The following is a 9,156-nucleotide window of genomic DNA, read 5'->3' as shown; positions in this document are numbered from 1 at the left end:
TGCAGTGAGCCAAGATCATGCCACAGCACTCCAGTCTGGGCAACAGATTGAGACCCTGTCTCAAAAAGAAAAAAAGAAAAGAAAAGAACCTAAGGAAGAGAAAACGCATTGACAGTACTGAACTGTATTTATCAATACCATACGTTTACAATGTCTGTTTACAAGATGAATCGTCTATTTGAATAATGGCAGCAACCGCAGCTGTAGACCTCAATCTGCAGTACATATCAAGCAATTCAGCTTTTCCTTGTAAAATCATGACTTCTCTCTGCTTCTTGGGAGCACCTCTAGCATCACTAGTGGCACTTCATATGGGTTCCATTATGTGATTCAAGGTTTATGGTATTGCACTAAACACAATTAAAAACACGCCAGAGCTGTGAGAGACCGCTTTGTCTGCCACATGCAATTTACTAGAGAGACAACCGCTCATGCGGAGATGATTAGCGTCACACAGGGATCTAAGCAGATATGTGCATCACTGGAGCTCCCCGCAACAGCAACAGGAGGTCGCTGTGAAATTATTACAGTAGTAGTGTACACACCACAGTTAATTTTAGGCAGTTATGATTTAATACTGCATCTTTACATCTGCTCACATTTCTCTTAACTGTGAATGGTACCATATATGATCTTAAATGTGTGTGTAAGTTTTGATAAATTTTAACTTCTCATAATGGGTCTGTGTACATTTTATGGTAGTAAATGATAAAATACACTAGAATCTACATATATTTTAAGCATTCATGACATACCTTTTTCTTAATTTTTTCAATGTTTCTAGACTACACATACAATTCATCTGTGAGTTTTTTCAAATTGTGGCAAATCTCCAATAAAAGTTTCAATATAGTCATTGAAAAGAATCCATGTATAGGTGGACTTCACAGTCCAAACCCGTGTTACCCAAGGATCAATTGTATATCCTAATTTATTTACCCAGTCCCCTACTGGTGGACATTTGGGTTGTTTCCAATCTTTTGCAGTTACAAAAATAATGCTGCAGTGAATAGCCTTGTGTATTTGTTGCTTCACACGTAAGTGAGTATATCTGTAGAATACATTCCTACAGGGGTATGTGTGTTTGTAGTTTTGATTAATAATGCCAAATAGTCTAGCATAGAGGTTGATCCAATTTACAATTTCACCAGCAATGCATGAGAACAGAGCCAGGATTTGAATTAAGAACCATCTGGTTCCAAAGTCAGATCTCCTGCGGCACCATGGCCACCACTGCCGGCACCAGAAAGATTTTTCTGATAACTTAGGCCACCTCCAAGTCTTGAGTCCTCCTGCTTACCTGCCTGGAATGCCCGCCTTCTCCCCTAGGAGTGCGCAGCCCTACCAAATGATCCTTATGTTCAAGACAATCTCTGCTTCCCCTGGAATCCTGTCCACCCACAGTCAGTCCTAACTGATTTCCAACCATCAACAGCTCTCCCTGTGTTTTCTGGGATTACCCTTTCCCCTCCAATGCCTTTGAGGACAGAGATGGTGCCACATGTCTGCAGTAGGACCGAGGCCTGGTGCCTGTTGAGTGGGATGGACTTGATAAATGTGTGCTAAATAAGTATGCCAAATGTCCAGGCCAGACACACAGATGTTGTCCCTGATTCTGCCTTCTCCTTCATCCTCAATATTTAATAACAAATCCTGTGGATCCTACCTTCTCCATATTTCCAGAATCATCCCAGTCTGGGCCACCATAATCTCTCACCTGGAATACTGCAGTGGCCTCTTGCCTGGTGTCCCCGCCTCCATATTCACTCTCTCTCACTTTGTGGACAAAACTGCTAACTGTCCTCCAATACCCATTCTCTCCTTCCCTTAGTAACAGAACCCCTGTGTTTTGGCTGGGCCCACAGCCACTAGGTAAAGGTCACCTTTTCCAGCCTGCTTTACAGCTAGGTGGCACCATGTGACTGAGCTCCGTCACTGTGGGCAGGAGCACTTGGGACAGATGCAACTTTCAGGCTGTGCCCTAAAAGGGGATGAGCACACCTCCACTCCTGCTTCTACCCTTCCCATGGGCGAGGACCTGACAAACAGCCACCTCAGACCTCCGGAGGTAGGTGGGGCATTGACAATAGCAGAGCAGCAAAGTAGAAGGAGCTTAGGAGGCCTCTGGGCAAAGGGGCAGGGCTAGGCGGGAGGGTGCCTAGCAGGGGTGCTCCAAACAGGACCCCCGGCTGTTAGCACCAGTGATCTTGCCTCAGTACCTGAAATCCAGCCAGCCAGCCGGCCTGCAAGTCATTTCTGAGGACACGAGGGATACAGCAGGAGGCAAGACAAAATGTCTTTTGATTTAGAAATTTCTTGGGAGTTGACTTGGAGCTCAGCCATTGAAATGTCAGTCTCCTGGGTTCCTGCTTCACACATATGTGCACAAGCAAGCAAGCACACACACATGTACATTCACACATGCGTGTATTCATGCCCGGTAACTCTGTGCTAGGATAAAATGCGGCCTTTTCCCCTTCTTCCATCCTCACTCTGCTTTCAGGCAGCCTGAATTCCTCTTCCCTGACGTCTGCAGCCTCCTGCTCTCAGCAGGCAGGCACCAGGTTCTCCATGATCCTTTCTACCAGGTCAGCTCTCTACTACCTGGGCTGAAGGAATAGCAGCCAAGATGGTCCCCAGAGGGAGGATGAGCATACATGCGTGGGATGCCTGTGCAGATATCCCCTTTAATCTGCAACCATGAGTGTCTACTATGGGGTAGCTGCTTAGGTGGATGTTACAGGACCCACAAACAGGCAGAAGCAGCAGCCCCTACTCTCAGGAGGGAAGGAGGCGTTGGTTAGTGGCACTGATGACATTGTGTCATTCAGAGCTTCGATCTGTGTATGAACCATCATGTTTCCCAGGCTGTGGTCCCCTCCTGCTGAGGCCACCTGGCCAGTCCTCCGCCAAGTTTCTCTAAGTATGTCTGGAGATTCCCAAAGTGTATCTCATAGAGACTTTTATGTAACAGGAAAGAACAGCTCACAAACATGAATTTATTCCACTGTTAAAAAATGTTCTTCTTCCATGGTTCCCTTGGCTGCAATCAAGTCCCCTCTCCCAGTGACAACCCAAGGCTCCCTATTGTGCCCAGGTGACCCATCCCCTCTGAGAGCCAACTTTGTCCTGGGCCACCTCCTGGGCCTGCCTCTCTTGCTAAGAGTGACTCCTGTCCAGAGCCTTCTCTGACCCACAGACAGATGGCCTCCCCGTGTCCTCCTCTATAGCTCTCTGCACTCCAACCAGGCTGCGTCACACCAGGGCCCCCATGACATTGAGCGTAACCATCCCCATGTAACCCATAGGGAGCCTGGGCTCCGAGTGACTGTGGGTCTCCCCCTTAATCACACAATGAGGCAGGACAGAGGCCAGGACCCCAGCCCACCTCTTCCCACCACACTCACCTGTCAGCATCATCTGTTCACTCATCAGGCATCTGTAGGGCAGGGTGGAGGGAGGGTTTCTTAACACTGGGGAACTGGAGAGGATATGTGAGTTGGGGTGGCAGTAGGCAGTGGAATAGTACTAGAATTAAAGATGTGGATAAAGGAGTCATTTGGAGTAGCAGGAAGTGAAAGGGAAGAGGTTAGAGCCTTAGAATGGCAACTGCAAAACAGAAGACTATTTTGGCCTCGATTTTCTCAAGTGTGAAGAGTTGCAGGGGTCAAAGCTGGAATTTGCAAGACTTCAATCAATTGCTTCCTCAGGCAACTTACCCTAGCAGCCCTCCCAGCCAGGGAGCAGGAATGGAGATAAGATAAGGACTCCCAGTGGGGTGGGACACAAAGTGCTAGAGGAGACAAGGCAGGCCAGACTGGCTGCTCAGAGGGATCTGCCCTCATGTGGGCAGTCTGGGAAGGCTACCTGGAGGAAGTGGACACAGCACATAGCTGGACATCAATAAATATTTGCCTTAATTGCTTTATTTGAGACAGAGTCTGCTCTGTCACTCACTCTGGCACGATCAAGGCTCATTGCTTCCTCGGACTCCTGGGTTCCTATGACCCTCCTACCTCAGCCTCCAGAGTAGCTGGGATGACAGGATCACACCTAGGTAACTTTTTAACTTTCTGTAGGGACAGGGTTTTGCCATGTTGGCCAGGCTGGGCTTGAATTCCCAGGCTCAAGAGATCCTCCTGCCTCAGCCTCCCAAAGTACTAGGATTGCAAGTGTGACCCACCTCGCCCCTTAATTGCCTTAAATATCCCAGGAGACATCTAAGGACCAATTCCCAGAACACCTGGATAGAGCTGATGGTGGAGACACCGATGCTGCCATCACTTTGCCCACTTGAGCTCAGGGCAGGCAGCGGTGTCCTCCCAGTGAGACAGGGGAGATGTCTGCTCTAGGGCGTGGGGGAAGGTGCAGGAGGCTGTCTGCGCCAGGCAGCAGCAGGAAGAGGGATGGTGAAAGCACAGAGACTTGGAGGAAGAAACAGGGCCTCAGCATGAGGGCCTCAAATGTCTGTCTAAAGCCAGTGACTCTAACTACTGCCCAAGCACAGGTTATGATGTTCCACTAGGACCCTGCAAGCACACGTCATCTTTGCTGTTATCTTTTTTTTTTTTTTTTTTTTTTTTTGAGATGGAGTCTTGCTCTGTCACCCAGGCTGGAGTGCAGTGGCCGGATCTCAGCTCACTGCAAGCTCCGCCTCCCGGGTTTACGCCATTCTCCTGCCTCAGCCTCCTGAGTAGCTGGGACTACAGGCGCCCGCCACCTCGCCCAGCTAGTTTTTTGTAGTTTTTAGTAGAGACGGGGTTTCACCGTGTTAGCCAGGATGGTTTCGATCTCCTGACCTTGTGATCCACCCGTCTCGGCCTCCCAAAGTGCTGGGATTACAGGCTTGAGCCACCGCGCCTGGCTGCTGTTATCTTTGCTGCTATATCCCCAGGGCCCAGAACTGTGCCTGGCATAGAGTAGGTGCCTGACAAATATTTGTTGAGTATATTAATTCATACTTAATTCTCACAATATCTTTTTGTGATACGATTATGTCCACTTTGCAGAAAAGAAAATTAGGATCAAAAGGCTAATGCCCCTGACAGTGAGGAACAGAATTTACCATGGGTTCTTGACCTAAGTGGCCCAGTCCCAGCCAGGCATCAGGCCTCTCAGAGAGCAACCAGGAAGGGATGGGAGCCAGGAGCATCCGTGTCCGATGGCTAGTGATAGGATGGACAGGACTCAAGTCTAGGTCTTTGGAGTCCCAATCCAGTGCTGCCCTACCCCTTCATCATTCAACAAGTGCTTCCTGAGTTCTCCTCCTCTCTGGGAAAAGGGGGTACCCAGATATGCTGACCTCCTTGCCCTGTGAAAGTGCCCAAATCTTTTACTACAGCCACCTTGAGGAAGGTTACCAAACTCCTGCCACGTGCCATGTCCTGTGATTCATTTATTCAGATATCCATCCCTTCATTCATTCGAGAAATATGTGTTGAATGCCTACTACGTGTTAGGCAGCAATCTAGTTGCTGGGTGCAGTATTAAACAAAACACAAGATTTCTGCTCTTGCAGAGTTTATATTCCAGAAAACAGAGACAGAAAAAAAGTAAATAAACATGAATTTTAGGTACTGAGAGCTGGAGAAGTCAGAGATTTGAAGCATCTGAAGAACTCAATGCACCATTGCTGGCTTTGAAGATGGAGGGGCCACACGCAATACAGAGTGGCTGCCAGTTGCTGACAGCAAGTCCTAGCTGACCCAGCAAGAAAACAGAGACTTCAGTCCTACAACTGAAGGAGCTAAATTCCGCCAACAACCTGAAGGAGACTGGAAGCAGATAACCTTCAGATAAGAGGCCAGCCCAGCCAACATCTTGATTTCAGCCCTCTGAAACCCTAAGCAGAGAATCCAGTCATTCTCACCTGGACTCTGACCCACAGAACTGTGAGCTAATCAATAGACGTCATTTTAGGCTGCTAAGTATGCGGTAATTTGTTATGCTGGAAAAGAAAACTGAGGGGGGCAAGGCAAATGATAAAAAAGAAAAAGATAAAGAAGGAACAGAAAACTGTCAACCTAAAAGGAAGAAGCTGAGGCAGAATTAATATAAGTAGAGAGTTTATTTGGGCCAAGCTTGAGAGTGGCTACTTGGAAGCATATATTCAAGTTGAATGTATGCTCCAATTAGCAGTGGTTACAAGTGGGTATTTTGTTTTGTTTTGTTTTGAAAGGGGGTCTCACTCTGTCACCCAGGCTGGAGTGCAATGGCATGATCTCAGCTCACTGCAGCCTCAACCTCCCAGGCTCAAGTCATCCTCCCACCTCAGCCTCCCAAGTAGCTGGGACTACAGGTGCTGCACCACCACGCCCAGCTAATCTTTGTATTTTTTTGCAGAGGTGGGATTTTTCCCTGTTGCCCACCCTGGCCTCAAACTCCTAAGCTCAAGCAATCCGCCCACTTTGGCCTCCCAAAATGCTAGGATTACAGGCATGCATCACCCTGGTCAAAACAAGTGAGTTTTAAAGGAAAAAAGAAGAGGTAGTTCCTGCATTGTTTACCAATAATTTACATAAAATTACATAAGCTATTGATTGGCTATACATTGTTTTTGTTTTGTTTTGTTTTGTTTTTTTGAGAGTTTCACTCTTGTTGCCCAGGCTGGAGTGCAATGGCATGATCTCGGCTCACTACAAGCTCTGCCTCCCAGGTTCAAGCGATTCTCCTCCCTCAGCTTCCCAAGTTGCTGGGATTACAGGCATGCACCACCATGCCCGGCTAGTTTTGTATTTTTGGTAGAGACCAGTTTTCTCCATGTTGGTCAGGCTGGTCTTGAGCTCTCGACCTCAGGTGATCCACCCACCTCGGCCTCCCAAAGTGCTGGGATGACAGGCGTGAGCCACCACGCCCAGCCACATTGTTCTTTGTGTGACCTATTCTAGGAAAATGAAGTTAATGGGTGAGGTAGCTGTCAGGAACAAAACGCCTTTAAACAGTTGTCCCCAGGCATGGGTACAGGGGAGAAGGGCCATGACTGAAGTCCCACACTCATGGCTGTCTGGGCCTGCAAGCCTCACGGAACTCAGACTGCTCTGAGCCATTTTTCTTTTCTTGAAATGAAAAGACTATGTATAATACAGAGCATACAAGTGCCACATCACACATGAAGGTGCACGCATGGCTCACGCTCCACACACGCTACAGCCCCTTTTCTACTGTGGGCAGATCTCACCCTCAAGGTACCTCCAGGTCCCCTCAACACTTCCGGGTGTCCACCTGTCCATGGAAGCCCACCGAGGTCTGAGGGCATTTCTTGCTGGCTGGCACCAGCTGTGGCAAAGACGGCTACCTGTCTACCAAACACTGTGCTCCCTTCGCGGGTGTGGCACTGTCATTGGGATGGGCTGCCTGACCAAGGACTACATTTCCCAGGCTGCCTTGCATCTGTGTGTGGCCCCATGACTGGTTCTCACCAATGGGATGTGAGCAGAAGTAATGTGTGTTACTTCCTGGTCCAGGCAGGTAAGAAACAAATGTGTCCCACTTTCCTCGTCTATCCACGGAATGTGCAGAACGCCAAGGCCTTTAGAGGCTCGCAGAACCACAGGCTGGAAGGAGCCCGGGTCCCTGAATCACCATGGAGAAGAGAGCTATTGGGCAGCCAGGAACACCTGCATGGGATCGTTTCAGGAGTGAAAATCAGACGGTTAATGGATTAAGCCATTGAAATGGGTGTGTGTGCTGGAGGGAGTTCCATGTTACTTTAGCTATTGTTACCCTAATACATCAGCCCTTCCTCTCCAGGCCCCTATCCTCAGAACATCAGCCCTTCCTCTCCAGGCCCCTCTCCTCAGACCACTGAGATTCCTCAGACCACTGGAATCCCCAGGCCTGATGTGCCCCCACAGGCTGCTGCACCCCCAGGCAGACCCTGGACATAGCTACCTCCTCACTCAAGGAAGGAGGAAAACCATCGCCCCTGCAGCCACCCATGCCTGCCCAGTGGTTACCCTCTGCATGCTTGGCTCTGGGCTGGGGCTGGGCTTGGGGCCATCTCTGGCCCTTCCCTGTGTCCCACTCCCATACCCGACAATCACCTTGTTCAGCGTCTTCCACTCCTGAATCTCTCACATCTACACTCCCATGGCCCCCGCTCTGGGCAGGCCTCGTGGTATCTCATCCAGAAGTCAGCAATGGTGCAAACTCTCTTAATACAGCATGGATTTGTACCACTTTTCTGAAAATGCCTACCTGTCACACCTCTCCCCACTCTAAAGTCTTCAATGACTCTCCATTGCCCTGTAAATAAAGCGCAGTCTAGCCTCCTCTTCCATCACAACCCCAGGACTCACCATTCCCCCACCCCTGTGAAATGTGTGAACAAAGTGCTACTGCAAAGCCACACCCTTACAATGACAATGATAATGGCCAGCTACAATGACCTTCTCCTCCTCCCAGTCTCAGACTGAAGGACTACCTATCCTTCAAGTCAGCTCCATTCCTCCCAAATGCCCCCAGCAGGTATGAGCCTCCCTTCCCAGGACTTCAGTCACATGAGTAACCTATGCTGTCCAATGCCATGTGTCACAGACTGGATTCTCTGGAAAGCCAGCTCTGCCATGTAGTTTAGGCTGTAGGGCTTTTATTAAAAAGCACCCTTGGGATCAACTCCTGTGAAGGGAAGGGAGCGAAGTTTGAATGGGCAAAGGGAGAGGTGGAGCTGTGCTGCCAGGAATTTAACTACTATGTAAATGTCGTTTACATGTATGTACTTTGTTTAGTGTAGAATTTTGTCAAGAAATATTCCTCTCTCAGAAAACCATCTCAGGTAGTTGACTCACCAGAATAATACCTTGTATCCACCTGCATGTCACTTGTCACATTCTCAGGGCTTCTGTTTATAGCTAAAAGCTGGGAGTATTTAAACTTTACAAAGTTTTCCTAATGAAGTGATGCTCAAATATTTATGGACTGAAATACATTTCATTTTATTCATTATCAGTTGCTTTCTTTTTCTTTCTCCTTCATATGACAATTATGAAAATACATCTTTAATCATGTCTGTGCGTTGGTTATACTATCTGTGAGTTTCATTTCAGAATGGTAACGAGGCACCCACAATACTTCATATAAGAAGGGAGGCAGGTGGCCAGGCACAGTGGCTCACACCTGCAATCCCAGCACTTTGGAAGGCCAAAGTGGGCGGATCAC

This window comes from Mandrillus leucophaeus, unplaced genomic scaffold (genome assembly GCF_000951045.1).
Source record: "Mandrillus leucophaeus isolate KB7577 unplaced genomic scaffold, Mleu.le_1.0 Scaffold12, whole genome shotgun sequence".
Lineage (NCBI taxonomy): Eukaryota > Metazoa > Chordata > Mammalia > Primates > Cercopithecidae > Mandrillus > Mandrillus leucophaeus.
This window is presented reverse-complemented; position numbering follows the sequence as displayed.